Source organism: Topomyia yanbarensis, chromosome 3 (genome assembly GCF_030247195.1).
Source record: "Topomyia yanbarensis strain Yona2022 chromosome 3, ASM3024719v1, whole genome shotgun sequence".
Lineage (NCBI taxonomy): Eukaryota > Metazoa > Arthropoda > Insecta > Diptera > Culicidae > Topomyia > Topomyia yanbarensis.
In genome coordinates this window covers 104,254,442-104,272,306 of record NC_080672.1, presented here as the reverse complement: position 1 = coordinate 104,272,306, position 17,865 = coordinate 104,254,442, and the positions used below count along the sequence as shown (strand labels likewise).

At 35.2% G+C, this 17,865-nt stretch overlaps 1 protein-coding gene across 1 annotated transcript in view; it reads left to right on the top strand.

Annotated features, from left to right (window-relative positions):
- The window catches only part of LOC131691787 (myosin-IIIb-like), a 306,173-nt gene that overhangs the window by 30,300 nt on the left and 258,008 nt on the right, over nucleotides 1-17,865 (top strand). The window lies entirely within an intron of this gene.

Below are 17,865 nucleotides of genomic sequence, written 5' to 3'. Positions count from 1 at the left end.
ATTCAGCTAAATCTAACCATTATTCCACAAAAATGTATAGTTTGTTAGAACCTAGTACTGATACACTACCATGTACTGCTAGGCTCCATGCACAACTGACTCAGACATCACTTCGCTAAAAGTTTAATAACTTCTTTCAACAAAGCCGGATTGACTAGCAGTCTTCGACAAAGTTGTAGACAATTAAATTATCTTTCTTATTTTCACTTACAGTGATAATTCGATGCATACAGTGCCATCTAGCGGTGAAAATGCGAGCTAGCTGGTTTTCTCCATGTAAATTGTCGAAAAATCCCATACAAACTTCAGGCACGTTGGTCCGGTAGCTAGACTTGTCCGATTTGCTTCAAATTTGGAGCAAGTACTCCTGGTGGGTCTAGGAATTGACTCAGGGGTGGGCCGAGTGAGTTTTCAAAAATGCTTTATTTTTCTGGGCACTCTAATCACCACGGCAAGAATAAAACTAACAGTTTCTTTTATTCTTCTAGCGAGTCACACATTATGGAGGTGTTTTTGTCACACTCAGCATACTGAGTAGGTATCGTGACCGGTGTCTCTGGTAGTTCGAAATAGCAATCTTCGTCAACATTCTCTCATGACCCTTTGCGACGCAGTGGGACGTCAACTCTTAAGGATGTTATGACTATAACTAGCACAAAGAATGTATGAATTTGTTAATTACTTATTAGTTATAAACAACTAAAACTCGAAAATCTCCTTTTTCTTTTTTACAATAAATTCGGCTGTGTCTGAACTCAAAGTCCTAAAGATCTATTTTTTGCAAATATCTTAAACATTGAGCCAAATAATAGATTTTTTACAGGATTTTTCGTAGGTTAGATTTTTCGAAAAAATTATCAAAATATACAAAATGTAGTTTATCATTATGTTAGTCTATAAAAGATTCTGAGAGACAGGGATAGCTTCTCAGCTAGCATAAAAATAGAGTATATGCTTTTTAAGGTTATTGATTACGATTCTGAGAACAGAATTTAAAAATTCCAAATGGCGGCTACACAATGGCAGCCTTTTGTTTACGAAATTGGCAAATTTTGACTTAGTCAGTATAAAATTCGATTCACGGGAATTTTTTGGGTCGCCGATTTCGATTCTAATATTTTAATTACAAAATTCGCGACACTCAGCTTTGCTTCACCGATTTCTATACGAGAAGACGTTCTGCGCACTTTTGTTACCTCCATTGATCACAAACTTTAACGTTCATTAAAGATATAATTAAAATTATTGCTTCGCTTGTTCACCCTTCTTACATCAGCGCAGGGATGTCAGATGCACAGATAAATCCGTGTTTCACAGATTTTCAATATGCTGCACAATTTTCAGAAACTGCACAGATTTCCACAGTTTTCTGTTCTAATGCACACAGATTTCTCAATTTTTGACCTTGCGCCTTATTTTTGCCTCGCGCAAAAACCAAAAAAAGGTCGCCACATCTTGTTTTGAGACAAATTTGAACGTTTTCCTTAACACTGATTGGCACTGATTTTTAAATGGTCCGCGCACAGATTTTTGAAATATCACCTAGCATCCTGCATCCGCCCCTAGCCACTGCCCCCCTCTGGCCATGTGCCTGATTCATTAGCTGTTTATGTTCAATATAATTGTGGAAATGTCTATCACATTTTTATTACACTTAGCACGTATCCCACAACTATCACAAGCTAACGAGCTTTGAGCTTGAGATTGAGCTTGTGCGATCACCCCTGGCTGCTACTCCGTTATCGATCTGGATTAGCTGAAGTTGCATAGAGAATAAGAAGATAATTATGGTTGGGAGTAGCGAAACATCTTTCAATGTGCAACTCCTGGCAATCCTAAAGTGATCGTAGAAGGATATTTTTGTTAGTAAGATTATAGAAGTTGGATCTACTTCTTCTTTACCGACGCCAGAGAGGTGACTTCACTATCTGGATTAGATATCGATCCACCAAACTCATAGACCCTGGGACCAACGGGTTTACTTCCCTTCCGAAGGAAGACGTGACCACATATTTTTTCACCTCAGAAAAATCTCAACGACCTCGGCTGGAATCAGTGGCGGATCCATGGGGAGGGTCTAGGGGGTTCGGACCCCTCCCCCCGAAATTTTTTAACTTTTTGAAATTTTTTAAAACAGTTTGAATTTTAAATTCGTTCTAAATTCGAAACCATTTCAAATCACCAAGACTAATTTTAATTAAATGAGTGTATTACATATTACGACCTGTACAATGAACATTTCAAAATTGAAATTTCGGAACCCCTCGGAAATTTTTTCTGGATCCGCTCCTGGCTGGAATTGAACCCAGGCCAACTGGAATGAGTCTCTATCACAAGCTAACGAGCTTTGACCAAAACAGTGTAATTTTTAAATATTTTAATCAGCATGAGTTTAATGATATCTCCATGCGATTATATTTTGTAATGCGATGGGAATGGGTTTGGAAGGGTAGAGGGAGTGTGGCGTTAATAGAGTGAGACGAGAGAATGCATCATGAACTTCTCATCTTATTTCGGTATGCGGGGATGGATTAAGGGAATGCGGGTAAGAGGATAGCTTAAGGGGGGTAGGAGGGGAGGTATAAGGATAAGAGGGGCGGTGCCACAACCAACTTCATATTATATATGCCATTTGATACTTGTTTGGAGAAAATTGTTTGTCTTCACCGTATAATTTTACAATATATTCCCGAAGCCGGGTCTTTCGAAATAATGGATAATATATTCCAAGAATGTTTGATTGGTCATCAGTGATCTAGACCTGCGAATCGTAGTAATTTGATGCCCATTTCAATAGATTTTTAGGCTCTGATGTATTATGTTGGTAACGGTTTCTACGAGACATGTGACCGCAACAACCAATCTGTAACTCCGGCACCAAAAATTCAGAATCGAATGAAATTCTGTAACAGTCAAAGGGATTACTGTATCCTTTATTTGAAAGCAGGTTTGTAAAAACCGGTCTAGAATTCGTTGAGAAATAGGTGTGACATTAGCTAAGAAACTTGGTGAGTTCCCCGGGGGTCTAAAGAACTGTCATATATGGCCAGTGTAGTCAAAGCTAGTTTGATTGGTCATTAGTGATCTAGATCCGCAAACCCAACTAATATTGCACCTATTTTAATATGTATTTCACCATTTGGACATCATGGTGTTACCAATTTATATGGGGATTTGCTGTGTGATTGCACTCTTTAACCCGTAACTCCGGAACCGGAAGTCGGATCAACTAAAAATAGAGTAGTAGCTTATGGGAGCGTTATACCTTTCATTATAAACTAAGTTTGTGAACCATTCATAAATTACGTAACGCTTTTAGGGGGAAGTATAACAAAATGTGACATGTTGTGACATATGGGGGTGGGGGAGTAAGTAAGAATGCTACGTGACATGTTTTTACTGAAGAAATTTTTTTGACTAATGCGTAGTTGAGGAGAGAGGGGTAAAGAATTTTGTGCCAGTCAATTTTGGGCAATTTTTTCGTCACGTAGTTTATAAATGGTCCCATATGAGAAAGGCTAAAAGGTGTGAAATCAGCCATCTCCGATAAAAGTGTTGAAGCCCAAACGAAATAATTTTAAAGTACCAGTCGGTCACTTAAATGTATATACTGCCTACTATCCAAAATCAGTCCCATGAAGATGGGAAATCCCATAGAAAATGGGTCAAATATGTGATCATAGGCAGTATAGTGAGACGCTACTACCGAGGGGTGTCAAACATCTTGACATTTTAATTTTTAAGAAGTGCTCATATTATTTTCTGCAGTTTAGATTGATATTTCAATGACATCCTATATGCGTTTTGTACATCCAATCTGAAATATCAAGACAGGTAAAACAGTAACCTCAATCCTAGCAAAAATAAAATTCCGATTTATGTTGGGACCGGTTAGCACACAGTATTCGTGACTTCATCGTAACGCTAGATTGGGTTTGTTTATGTGCAGAATGCAATTTGCTTCAACGCAAGTCTCCATAACCTACATATACGGTTTGTACATTCCCAATCCAGTTTCCGTCTACAAAACAAGTAGACACTGGTTTGTACTCAATTCCTCCAATTTCTCACCCCGTTTTGGAATCCATTGATTCGGGTTTGCATGGCTGTGCGAGCATGCACCACCGACCGCGAGCACGACTAACGATGACGGCGAAAAACGATAGAGTCAAACCCACCGATACAACATCCTATCTACAGGAGAGCAAGTGAAAACATGTAGAGTGATGTTGCTATTTTGGGTTTGTTTCTATAACCATTTCATACATTTGAAGCCGTTGGTTAGGGCAGCGAATATTACCTTTGCACACTATTCTCAGGATAGTTTTGTTATAAAATTGGTTCTTAGGAACCAAAGATATTGAAGTCAATTTATTCGCATACCATCAATTGTAAGCCGGAATTAATGCGGTAACCCCTCGCCAATAGGACCAAAATAGGCTTTTAATCTTTACTAGTATGAGTACTGGCTGGATATTAAATTTCAATCGTGATGCTTATTATCGACAGCCATTGCTTATCATTTGGGTAAATAGGGATAGATCACTGTGTGTTTGGGATAACCTGGAAAACAGATTTTATCGGTCAATCGAAAGGTTTGTAAAATTACACTTCTCCATTGCACACGTTATATGTAAGTTGGGGAATTGATGCGTTTAGTTCGGCACCTAATAATAATAATAATTCAATTAGAGGTGTTGATATTATAACTGTGATTTATTTCGTTACTGCTATCAAAATTTTACTTAGTGCGGTTGAAACATTACGAAATCATTAATTCGAACTTTATATATCCGATAACTGCCAGTTATTAATTCAATAGGACATGCCATAATAAATTAATACATGTCATATTTGAAACAAATGCTTTACTCGACCACCAGCGGGACCGATAACAACGCATTTTAAATAACTTAATCTGATTGTGGGAACATCCACCGGAAAGAAAGGTGAATTGTGTTCCACGATCAATGGAGTGAGAGCGAAATCTTTCAAGGTTCGTTAACCAGAAATAACGCACGTCGCACCGCTCATAAATACATGCCCCTACTGTGGTCAAGCTCAGCCTTTCTCGAGCAGATACGGTGCGTCGCACCGGCCGCAATGATAAATGATCTTCCGGTACAACGCCGCGCCGCCGTTTGGGAACCGAATTCGGGCGCAGCTAATTTGACAATTTGGAATCTACGTGATTTGATACATCTAGCGAAGGGGGTTTGGACGTGTTTCGGTTGGGAAATTTGATCATCGGGAAAGTTTAAAACTGCTGGTAAGAGGCAGCTTAGTTCGGATGTGTAAGATGCCTTAAATGATTATATCGAGGCAATGCTTGGAGTTCGCGATTGATGAATGTTCAGAAATAAAAAGTAAACACAGTGGGGAATGGATTTCTTTTGACATATGAAATATTTAGTAGTGTTGAGCACGATGTTGTGTAATTTCTACTCAAATATTTAGAGAACACAATGAAGAAACTCAGAATATGAAGCCTCGGGTGGCAACTGAAGAAAGTATTCTTAATAACTTCTACATGCATGAATATTTATGAAAAGATGGTATTAATTACAGTCGATCTCCGTTTCCAAGCCATTTACTCAACTGGGCAAAATTTGGTCCAGCAGTCCTGGGAGTGATGTAGTCGTCGTTTATTCGAGCCCCGGTGAGCAGGGATTGTTAGTAGTTTAGTAGCAATTGTTCTGTACACTACGAATCGGCTGCAAAGTCTGTCCAAACATAAGGTCATATTCTGCAATGGAATGTCCTACCAAAGCTGATTATCCGGCATTACGCATTGCGTCAACCTAAAACCACACACCAAAAAAATCTGAATTTTATCGTTGACGTAATTGCAAACATGACACAATTCAACAACTAGTAATTCACGAAATGACGAAACATTACCGTGTTCTGTTTAATTTTACATGCTACATATACTTTACATGCGCAATTAAATTAAACGTCATGTAAAATTAAAATCAAACGTAAAACTAAGTCATTTTTGATGCTCGTATATGTCATGGTCAGGAGACGTAAATTTACACTATTTTTTCTAGGTGTGCAATCGACCATCAATTTGCGAAGTTATTTTAAACCCTAAAAGGAACCAAAAACGTATTTCTGAATAAAAGATTATTTGACATGCCCTAATACTTATAAATACACAATTACTAAAATGTTCGCGAATCTGAAGGTTCCAATGCTATCCTAAACCCCTTCATTTGACTACAACCGGAACCGCAGCTTACCACCGATCGGCATGTAATCCGTTTCCGAATCACATCCTCTAACAGCGGCGTCGTTGCGTCGGAAATGCAATGCATCACCGCACAGAACTTCCCACTGCAGTGATGCATATCGGATCGCATCGTGTCAAATCGAATATCAATCGCTCCACCGATGTAGCCCCCCTCTGTGTGTATGTAGGCACCCACCTAAACCCGCAGAGCGGCTCCGTTTGAAGATGTTAACAGTCCGAAAACATGTGCTGCGGATCCGCTTTCAAATTTCGTTCGCGCCGCTCCCAATCGTTACTTGCGCGCACCCAGTATGGAACGGAACGGGCCAAGGCCCCGGGTGGACCGCGCATAGTTGAATGAACCGAAAACGCCTGGTCGCTACAATTGTGCACCGCTAGTAGCAGTACCTACATATCGGCAGTAGCAGAGCAACAATGCAATGCAACGCACATTGGGAACGATATGGGTGTGATTCTTGTTTTCCTGAATTGTGTATTTGTGTAGTATCTTTTTTTTGTCTGCGTCTCGCGGTTGTACTAAACATTGCATTAAAAATTGTTACCAGCCACGATGATCAATCGCGGCTGATGGCTGCAGTTGGATGGGTCTCAGGTTTGTTTCGTTCCAGCCAAATTGCTTTATCAGCTCAAGCAGCTTGGAAATCATATCAACTTGTATTTGTATCGTAAACAACAATGGAAAAAAAGGGAGCTAGTAAGGTTCGGCTTTCGTTTCGTTTGATGGTGCCGCTGATGCTTTGCGTAGACAAACACCGAAAGTGGTTTTTGAGAAGAGCACGGGAAATTCACGGAACGCATAATCGGATTGTTTATTAGGAGATTTGTAACGATTTGTTCCCCGAGGCCAACACATGCGCCGGTAGCTGCTGGCTTTGGAGGAAATTCAATTTGGTGGGTGATGAAAATGAGTAGCGGCTTGGAATACATCGTAACTTTTCACAGCTATTCAAAGGGAAGGAAACGGACTAAATTCGATGTAATCAAGCGGTGCCGTTTTTACTCATTGTTCAAAATAAATTGACTAGACTAATTAATGTTGCTATGATTAGAAAGTGATTATCGCATGATCTGTCAGTTTGCCGTAACCGTCATTACCCGTCAAGTGGCACTCCAGAATAAGTTTAGTACAATGTCGGTTACCGCAAAGAAAACCCGGATTTGATCACCATTGCTGAGGATAATCTGGCTAGAATCGGAAAAATTACTACTTATGTGCAGCATTGGTTCTAGCATTATTTGAGTGTGTAGAAAACCCCTTATAGGTTACATCTAAAAATCGCAATTTTTATGGTTTTTAACGTAATTTCTTTTTTGAGAAACAACCCGTTTCGTGCCGCCAATGTTCAAATGAAACTGACTTTACTTTTACTCAAAAAAGATAGGGAAATATTTTTCAACAAAATATGAACCAAATAATTACTATTCGAATATCAATGAATCGTTGTGTAAATTGAATAAAATGAATGAAATTGATGAAAGGAGTGAAATGAATAAAATGAAAACATGAGTAAAAAGAATAAAATAAATTCAATAAACAAAATGAACAATATGGATTAAAATGCATATTGTACAAAATAAACCAAATAAATAGATCTGATTTAATGTATAATAAGGAGCAACAAATAATCAGAATAAAATGAAATAAATTATTACAATGAAAAATTTAACAGCATTTAAAAGTTTTAAAAATAATAGAATTAATTAAATAGTGTCAAATCGGATTGACCCCATGCATCAGATGGAAAGCAATCGAATCTTCACTGTTTTTTTACACTAAACTATTCTCTACATTGTATTAAGGATATATTTTTGATCTAACAGCGATTGATTTATTACCTCCAATTTGGAATTAGTGTAAAATCTACTACACTTCACAGTGGTTTAAGGGACGGGTGGAAAGGTTAATTCGGTTTTCTGGATTTTTCATGGCAGAATACTGAAAGATGAGCGAGTGGCAGGACATCCGAAGGCGCCTTGTCGAAAACTTGTTTTGCGGTGTACATCATCGCTGAAAATCGTTTTTGAAATTTGGCACAGATCTTTTTCACATTATTTCCCAAGTAATATTAGGAGCTACTATTTTCGCTAGAATATCGGTTAACGTGTTATTGTAAAAATAATAATAACAATAATAATTTTGTTAAACGCTCCCTTAGTTACCTGGATTATTGTGTGAATTTTCAACACGCATTTTCTCGAGGTGCCTACTAAAGATTCACTGAGGAACTCCGATTCGTTCAAAAATCTTTAAAACAGCGACCGGCACTTTTCGATTCCGATGCAACTTTACATGGTTCACCTGAACATTTTTCACACTCAATGAGATCATTTTTATTCAAGGGTGATTTTTGAAAGGGTCTAGAAGTTTTACATGCAGGCTCTTCAAATTTTTTTTGATCATTTACTGTATTTTATGCAGCAGAAATATCCGAGCAAACAACACAAAAGTAAAAAAAATGTTACATCTTATTAAAATAAAAAAAAATTGTTAAAATATTACCTGAGAAAAAACTCATTTTTTCAAATGTTTTATCTTTTGTCAAAAAATTCAAAGACAAAGGAAACATTTTAAATGCAATTGCATCATGGTGAAACCATTATTGAAAAGTGTTTTGTAATAATAACATCTTTAGAAATTTCATCTTTATTGACAGATAAAACCAGAATTTTACTATAAAATATAGTTTAATATGCCAATTTGAATCAAAATGGTTTTAACTAATATCTTCCGAAATGTGACAGTTTTCGAGATATTTGGAATTTTGTTTCAACAAAAACAATATGCTTCATTTTTTATAAGTTATTCGCGTTTCTCCATCTTGGATTATCAACAAGCAAATTTTTAACGCTTTAACCGCGAAAAAGATATTTTAGCGAATCGTGAATAATTTACCATTAATAAAGTTTTCATAACAACATGTTTCATCATACTTTTAAAATACATGCTATTTTCAGTCAATCATACAATATTCTTATTGACTAATATCATTTCAAATCAAAATCATTATATCAAACAATTTCAAAAAAATTATGGCGTTCGAGATTTTTTTCAATTTTGTTTGTTATTACGACAATTTCATAAGTTATTCGCGTTTCTTAATCAAAAAACCTGTTTTAGTCCACCGAGCGGAGCAATTGTGCCTTTCTCGTTTCTCTAAACGAGACGGTCGACGGTGAAAGACTTGAAACAAAAAAAAATATCATACTTAATTAGCCTAATCAGCATTAGTTCAATGTTATCTTCTTGCTGACTCAAAATCCAGAAAACTTATGCCTGTCTACACGCGGTTTTCAGAGTGATTGTATAACCTTTCTCTATGAGAAAGGCAAAACGTCTTTTATGATTGTCTTCATGTAGCTTTCACAATATCGCCTTGTTATGAAATGTAAATTTGAAATTGCGTTTAGAATCATTTTTAATAAGAAAATTGTATTTTTGAGTATGAATATTATGAATTGAACATATTTGTTAAAAATTGTTTCATTTCATATTTTTGAAATTCGTACTATTTTCAGTCAAATATACAATATTCTTATTGACTATTATCCTATGTATCATTTCAAAACAAAATGTTTATAACCATCAATTTTAAAAACAAATATTTTGTGTTATTACGATGCTTCCCAATCAAAAAAAAAGGAAATTTTATAAAATGCGCATAAAATGTCCTGTAACTGTCCTTTCGACATCAAGGTTCGGGAACTATTTGAAAGCTACACGAAAACAACAAATAAATGGTTCAACTATAAGGTCTGAAGATTAAACTATATAGAGAATCTTTTATTATTGTCTTCATGTAGCTTGCACAGTATCTCCTTGTTGTGAAATGGAAACTTAAACGAAATTTGATGCGCTTTCAAATTGTTTTTGTTTTATGGAGCTATGCGAATAACGTATGAAAATGTCAACGAAACAAAATAATTGTTTTTGTTGAAATAAAAGTAATAATAGCTTGAAAACTACTAAATTTTCGAAAAAAATGTTGGGAACATTTTGATATGAAATTGAATTTAGGATTATATTTAATTAGAAAATTGTATTTTTGAATATGAATATTATGTATTGAAAATATGGCGGCGCCGGTGGTTGAGTGGGAAGCGTGACCGCCACTCATTCCAGTTGGTTTGGGTTCAATTCCAGCCGAGGTTGTTGAGATTTTTCTGAGGTGAAAAAATCTGTGGTTACGTCTTCCTTCGGAAGGAAAGTAAAGACGTTGGTCCCCGGTCCATGAATTGATGGATCGATATCTAGTCTAGATAGTAGAGTCACCTCTCTGGCGTCGGTAAAGAAGAAGTAGAATCCAACTTCTTCTATACCTACTAACAAATTCCTCCTCCCGTGATACTTGTGAAGTGCGCAGTAGTATATACGGCCTCTAGCAAAAGCAAGTATCGGACTAACATCCCTTCCCTTTTCTTCCGCGATCTACGTTCGGGCCTGGCCGGCGCCGGTATTGATCAATAAACACTTTAGGATTACCAGGAATTGCACATTGAAAGATGTTTCGCTACTACCAGGCCTAATTATCTACTGATTCCCTGTGCAACTTCAGCTAGTCCAGATCGATAACGGAGTAGCAGCCAGGGGTGGTCGCACAAGCTCAAGCTCAATATTAGGAATTGAAAATATATGTTAAAAGCTTTTTCTAAGAAAACTTTTTTTTGTGATATAAAATGAATAGAATATTGAAACGAATAAAATGAAAACATGAGTGAAGAGAATAAAATAAATACAATAAATAAAATGAATAATATGTATGAAATTAAAAACATCAATAAAATGGTTGTATAATGCATAAAATAAACAAAATAAGTAGAATTGATTTATTGCGTAAAAAAGAGCAAAAAATAAACAAAAAAAAGTAAAATAAATTATTAGAATGAAAAATTTAACAATATTCAAATGTTTTAAAAATAATTGATATAATTAAATTGTGTCAAAATATCAATTTCCAATTAATGAAACAAAAACAATTACTATACATAATAGTATGGATATCAAAATTGCTCGAAATTATTAAAATTATTAAACTGATGAGAATGAATCCAAAGAATGAAACGAATAAAATAGATGAAATGAACTGTAATGAACAAAAAGAATCAAAGGAATACTAAATGAAACAAATTATTATAATTAGTCAGACATTCAAAATTAATAATATAAACGATACTTTTCGTTTCGTTTATATTATGGCATGAAATGAATAAAATAAGTATATAGAATGGAAACTTAAAAACCTCATTTAATCCACCTAGTCACAATTGAACGCCTTTTTCATTTGTCCAAACTATGAATACATGGCTGGTTATCTTCAGTATTATGGTGAAAATGTCTATTACATATTCACAGCACGATTTGCACATACATACAGTGGATCGACAGGCACAAACTTGAGATGCTATGTGTCGACGCTGAAACACGGAGGAGAGTGCGGGGGGTCCGAACCCCGTCAAAAATTTCCAAATTTTATGAAATTTTAAATTAGTTTCAAGTTTAAAGTAATTTTAAACTCATAATCATTTCAAACTAAATTTTTATTAAATGCGTTTATTGCGTATTACGCAATGTGTTCAGTTCAAAATCTAAATCTCAGATCTGACTGGAAATTATATTCTGGATCCGCCCCTGCTTGAAGCAAGAATGTATAATATTTAAGTAGATTTAACTCAATGTTGTCTTTCGGTTTGTGGCATGTGTGTGTGAAGGGCATGAATAATCCACAACCGAAGCACCCCCCCCCCCCCGGCCCATCTCTTTGTGCTATGCCCATTGAGTTAAGATGATTGAGATGAGAGAGGGGTGGGTCTGAAGTGGGTGGATGAGATGGTCGTTTGAGGAGGATCTATTGATGTAAGGGGACATGAGGGGAAGGGGGGTTAGCTAAGGATGGTGTGTATTGTGGGGGGTAACCCCTCACCGCATACCCCTAGCTAGGCACCTGTTTAAATACAGAAAACATATATTGGCAAAAAAATTGGCCGGGATTAGGTTGTCGATGTCTAGAGCGGTTACATAACCTTTCTATAGGAGAAAGGCAAGAATGTGTCAAACCTAAAAAAGTCAGTTTTCGTCATTTTTTTTTCTTTTCGATATTACATGAAATCTCGTCATTTTGCGCATTTTTAAGACATTTGAAATCAAAAATACAAACTCGATTTTAAAGTTTTCCTTTACGTTGAGCATTTTTTAGCTCCTGATTATATGGAATCAAGAACTGTCGCTGGTGACCAATGTGGTCAAAGCGACTTTGGTTAGTCATTATTGATATAGACTTGCAAACCCAAGTAATTTTGCATCAATTTTAATAGATTTTGCATCATTTTGATATCATGGCGGTACTAGTTTATATGGGGATTTGCTATGTGACTGCACTCTTTAATCCGCAACTCCGGTACCGGAAGTCCAAACACACGCACACACAGACATTGTCCGAACTCGACGAACTAAGTCGAATGGTATGGTATACGACACTCGGTCGAGTTTAGATGACGTTGGTCATGTTCAAAGTGGTTGTATAACCTTTCTATATGAGAAATGCAAAAATTGAACACTAATCGCCGAACTTCTGGCGAATCCGTTTTCGAATAGGCTATAAATTTTATCGAGATAATGAACAATCCAATCGAAGCCTCAAACCACAAAAGGTGGTCACGATACGTAGCCGCATGGTGTACGACCAGGTACCGATGAAGCTCAATAAATGTGTCTAGATCGACGATGTATCATATGCGAAAGTCAATTTGAATCAAATCCTTTAGCTCAAATTCTACAGGTCTCTAGCTCGCAGCAAGTTTCTTGATGGATTCAAATTTTATTCAACGTTTTTGAGACGGATACCGAATTTGGAATTGTTAAAAATGGGGTTCCATATCAAACACCCTTAATTAAGTCAATAGTTAAGTGATCATTGTAGCAAAAAGCTGCGACAATAGTTCAACGGCAATAGAGCACAGCTCATCCTAAATAAGCTGGATCCATCAATTATTCCCAGTTTCTTTCAATAGACAAGCAATGGTCGAAACGATATCAACCCGAGTAATCATTACAGGCTTCAACACACCATCAAGCTTAGTTTACAATTTCATATGAGACTTTGGTGTGTGAGTATCACCGTTTCGATAAAGCTTAAAAAGTCGCAATACGCAATTCTGGGCAAATATTTTCAAATGAAATATTATAGAGAAGAAACACAAATTCATTATCTATTTACTTAAGTCATGTACATTCATTGATCTTATGTTAGTTTTCAGTTTCAGATTAGTTTCAGATCATATTGTTCTCGTTTGTTTCAAAAACATGGTCGTAGCACATTCCACTAAAAAAAAATTTTCAAAACACTTTGTTGATCATTTTTGACCAACTTCAAAACATTTTTATGTGGGTCAGGAGGCATGTACAATTCACGATTTGTCCTATTAGAACGTTTTACAATAGAAAGTTGTAGCAGCCAAGCAATGTGTTTAAACATATTTCGAATCAATACCAATGAAAAACACGAAGCAAATCTTGTATTGTATAAAGTAACTCACATATAAATGTTATTTTCTCATAAAACTATTAGATTCAATAACATCATTTACCAAAATTTTCTGTTTTGTTTAAGAATGTCCGTAAACACATCATGAATCTTGAATATTATCATTTTTCAACTTTTTATTCAAAACACTTTTATCAACAATTTATTTAAAGTAATAAAGGTTGAGATTCAAAAATTTCGCTTCGACGAAAAATTACAAAAAATGAATGTCGTTCCAAGAACTTTTCCCAAAAAAAACATTGCATTTTGATGCCTAATAATTTCCAAATGTTTAAAGCAACTAACCTGGGTTCGGATCTAAGTTCTCAAACGAAAACGACATAAGTTGCCCAGAATTGTTAAGTTTTTCTTTATTTCAATGCTGTTGCTTGGCGGAAAGGCGGGTTATTACTACCGACTGGCAGGCTTACTCAACAATCTAATTCTGATGGTGTTATCATTAGCTGCTCCTGCATCGTTTCTCAACTGTTAGCTGGAAATGTGGGTTTTGCTACTTTGTTGAAACCTCCCTAGCATTCCGGAAGACACTACAACGTGCTTCCCAGACGAAGACGCTGTGAAGGAAACCTATGTTCGTTCGGCTCTTTTTTCTCCACAGCGAGAGTGGCTGGTACATTTAGGCTCTTCGCAATAAGAAAGGGCAGCGACCTTTACACCTGAATATCCCGAGTTTTATCGGTTCACGAACTCAAAAACAAACTAAATTTACAACTAACTGTGAATTATTCAGAGCAGTTGTCAGCATTTTGTTGTTTCGCTGAAACATTACACTCTACGGTGAATGTGAGTAATTTTCCACCCAGTGCTAAATTGTGACACTGGTGTGTTAAAAAAGGAATGCAAGAGAGCAAATTTATTTGTATTTAACTCTTAAGAAAGTGTAAAAAAAATTTATTGAGTATTCAATTTAATTAAAATTGATGTCTATAATCAGGCGCTTACTCGTTTCTCTTGGGGTCTACCCTGAGGACAGTAAAAATCTCCGGACTTTGAGTCTCAACGGAGGTGGAAACCCTAGTCAAAGTTATTAGGATGTGACTATAAATCTCTAGGTAAATTCACACTTTTATCGCGATATTTCAACCTACATAACATACCATACACACCACACAACTCAATAGGGAAAACGACTTACTAGATGATTGACTGCAATTTCCTGTTAGGTATACTTTACATCTGTGGAAAACTTTGAAAAATATTGAACGAGCCCAACAACACGTCCGAGCGATTCGCCAGGCCACTTTTTTCTTGTTCGAAAATTGGCATTTATACAGCAAAACTATATTCTAATGAGTTGCATAGGGAATTAATTCTTTTGTGTGAATATTTCTTGATGAAGATTTTCAAAAACAAAAAATGTTAAAAAATGCAATCACAAAAAGATCACACATCACATCACACATCAATCACACTATTTTATGAGTTGTTATTGAGTTTTTTAATACAAGAAGCTATCAGTAAAAAAGTATTTTTAACAATAACTTTAAGTATGCTTTTAAATTTCATAGAATAGCCATATAATAATGCTCATAAGAAAAATCTTCTAAAATATTTTGATTTTCTGTTAATAAAAATATTAAGTAGTGTGCAGATGAAATTTTAAAACGGACACCTTTTTGGAGCAGGCCGTAGCATACAGCTCAAAAACTGGAAAGTTCATTTTATTTATCATTAGAGTTAAATTTTAAATATAAATATTCAATAGACTCACTTAAATGGTATTCTTCGCGTTTTCTTCACCTGACAACTTTTCTAGCATAAACTCTAATAATCATAAACCTGTAGCCATAGATCACTGTTATGGAGGTTCAAAGATAAATATTCGTTTACTTACGAATCCGAAACGTTCTTATAAGTCACAAATAATAATTTTAGAGATATTTTTTACTGATCGGAATACAACCTTTTCGTGAGACACTTGCAACTGATCTATCAAATGAATTCTGACACTGTCAGTGTCAACGATAGACGGAGCCGACGAAACTTCGTGATGACGTTTTCTCACTCCTCACTTTCCGGCAAGCCTCGTGATGTGCCCACTGGTGTAGTACCCAGCGGCGGTGCCAACAAGTAGTGAAATACGCCCTTTTCATAAGTCATTCACAACTATCAAACATGAAAAAGAATTGTTTTGAATATAATTGCAAAGAAAAAAAAACAAATGCAAAAATTGTATTATGGAAAAAATAGAAGATTTTCTATCAAAAACTTTAAACATACTTTTAAAATTCATATAATTTACAACTTTGAATAATTTACTTATATAATGTACTTCAAAATGTCATTTCGATTCAAAATGATCTTGTTTTACTTATTTAAATTCATTCTAATTTTGTCTTATTTTTTAATTTTTTACCTTTCTCGTATTTTTTCCTTATTTTCTAGCTTTTAGCTTTCCGTTTTAGGTAGTTTTATTTTTTCCCATTGTTCATTTAACATTGTTTTATTTATTTTTTACACATTTTCCATAAGCTTTAATTTGTTATTATTATTTCTTCATTGTTTCCATTTAATCTATTTTGAAAGCACTTTTTCTGTTGACCATTTTCCTATACGTTTACTTTGAATTTCTTTCATTTTTTTCAAATTGAATTTCTAGTGTTTTTTCTATACTTTTAACAATTTAATCCATTTTATTCATTTTCTTCGTGTTAATTTCTCCATTTTGTGTGTTTCTATAGTATACCATGTTGGCTTTTTTCTACTATTTTTTGTTTTCCATTTGGTCTGTTTGCTTCGTTTTTGTTCAATACTTTGTATTTTCTTTACTTTTTCGTCTTTTCATCATTCCAATTTTCCAGTTTTTCAAAATTTTCTGGCTCGTAAATTTTTCTAAATTTTTTATGGTTATTTTATTCTTGTTTTTTATATATATTCCTCTAATTTTATGCATTCTTAACGTTTTATTTACTTTTTAATATTAATATCTGTATTCCTTCTAGCAGTTTTTTTATTTTCATTGATTCTTAAAATTTTCCCTACTTTCCTACCGTATTTTAATTATTTTCACCATTTGTTCAATAATGTTCGACTTCTTTGATCTTTGCATTATGTTTTTTCTAGTTTCCTGTTTTCTTTTTATAGGTTCTGTTTTGGTTTTTCTCGATTAAACATTTTTTGACAATTGACATTAATTTGTTTATTTGGTTGATTTTGTTGTTTTTAGCTTTTTTTGTACTTTTTTTTAATATTTAGTTTTACTATTGTTTATTAATTTGTTTAGCCGTTGATCGCCGTTTAGATACTATTTTTATTTTTTGTAATCACTACATTTTTAATCTTTCTCCTTACTTTTAAAAATACTATTGACAAAAATGGCGCATTTCAAAGTCACCAAAATTGTCGAAGAGGTATTAAAAAACTCCCAAAGTATGAAAAGCTCTACGTTTTTTTTTCTTCGTTGGCACTACAAACAACTAGAGTAAAAAACTGGACATTAATATAAAATTTCAGTGTACTATATATAATATCAGTGAACTCCAATGAATTTCAAACATTAATTTTTTTGTACTCAGGCAATACACAGTGGTGGGGGGCCGTACATTGGACCCCCCTGGCCCGTATTTTCTCTCTGCGGCCCTGCGTGACAGACAAAAGTCTTAACCATATGAAAATTCTTTCTTCACCAAAATTTTGTACTTCAGTGTGTCCTGGTGTTAACACGAAAAATGACATGAAAGCAATAAAAACGGTCGTTCTTTAATTTCAATCACTTAGCTTAAGTAGTAACTCCACAGTAAAAGGATGAAGCCTTTAGAGATAAAACTAATACTTTTTAATAACATCGGTTCGATTTAAAATTGCGTTTTACTACAGTCGTGATTCGCTGGTTGGTCACTTTCTAACTGGACCGCTTTTTAGTTGGACCTCCGTTAGCTGGACCATTGTCCAACTAAAAAGCATCTGAACGGCAAAATCATGAGATGAAATGCCAAATTTACTTTGACAATCTATTTATCAATCTTTTACACTACTAACGTCTTCTTTGGAGAGTGTTTGGCATTTGTCAGTCGGCCCATCTAGCGAATCAAATTCGTTAGTTGGACAGATGCTGTGGCCCACCCAGCGAAT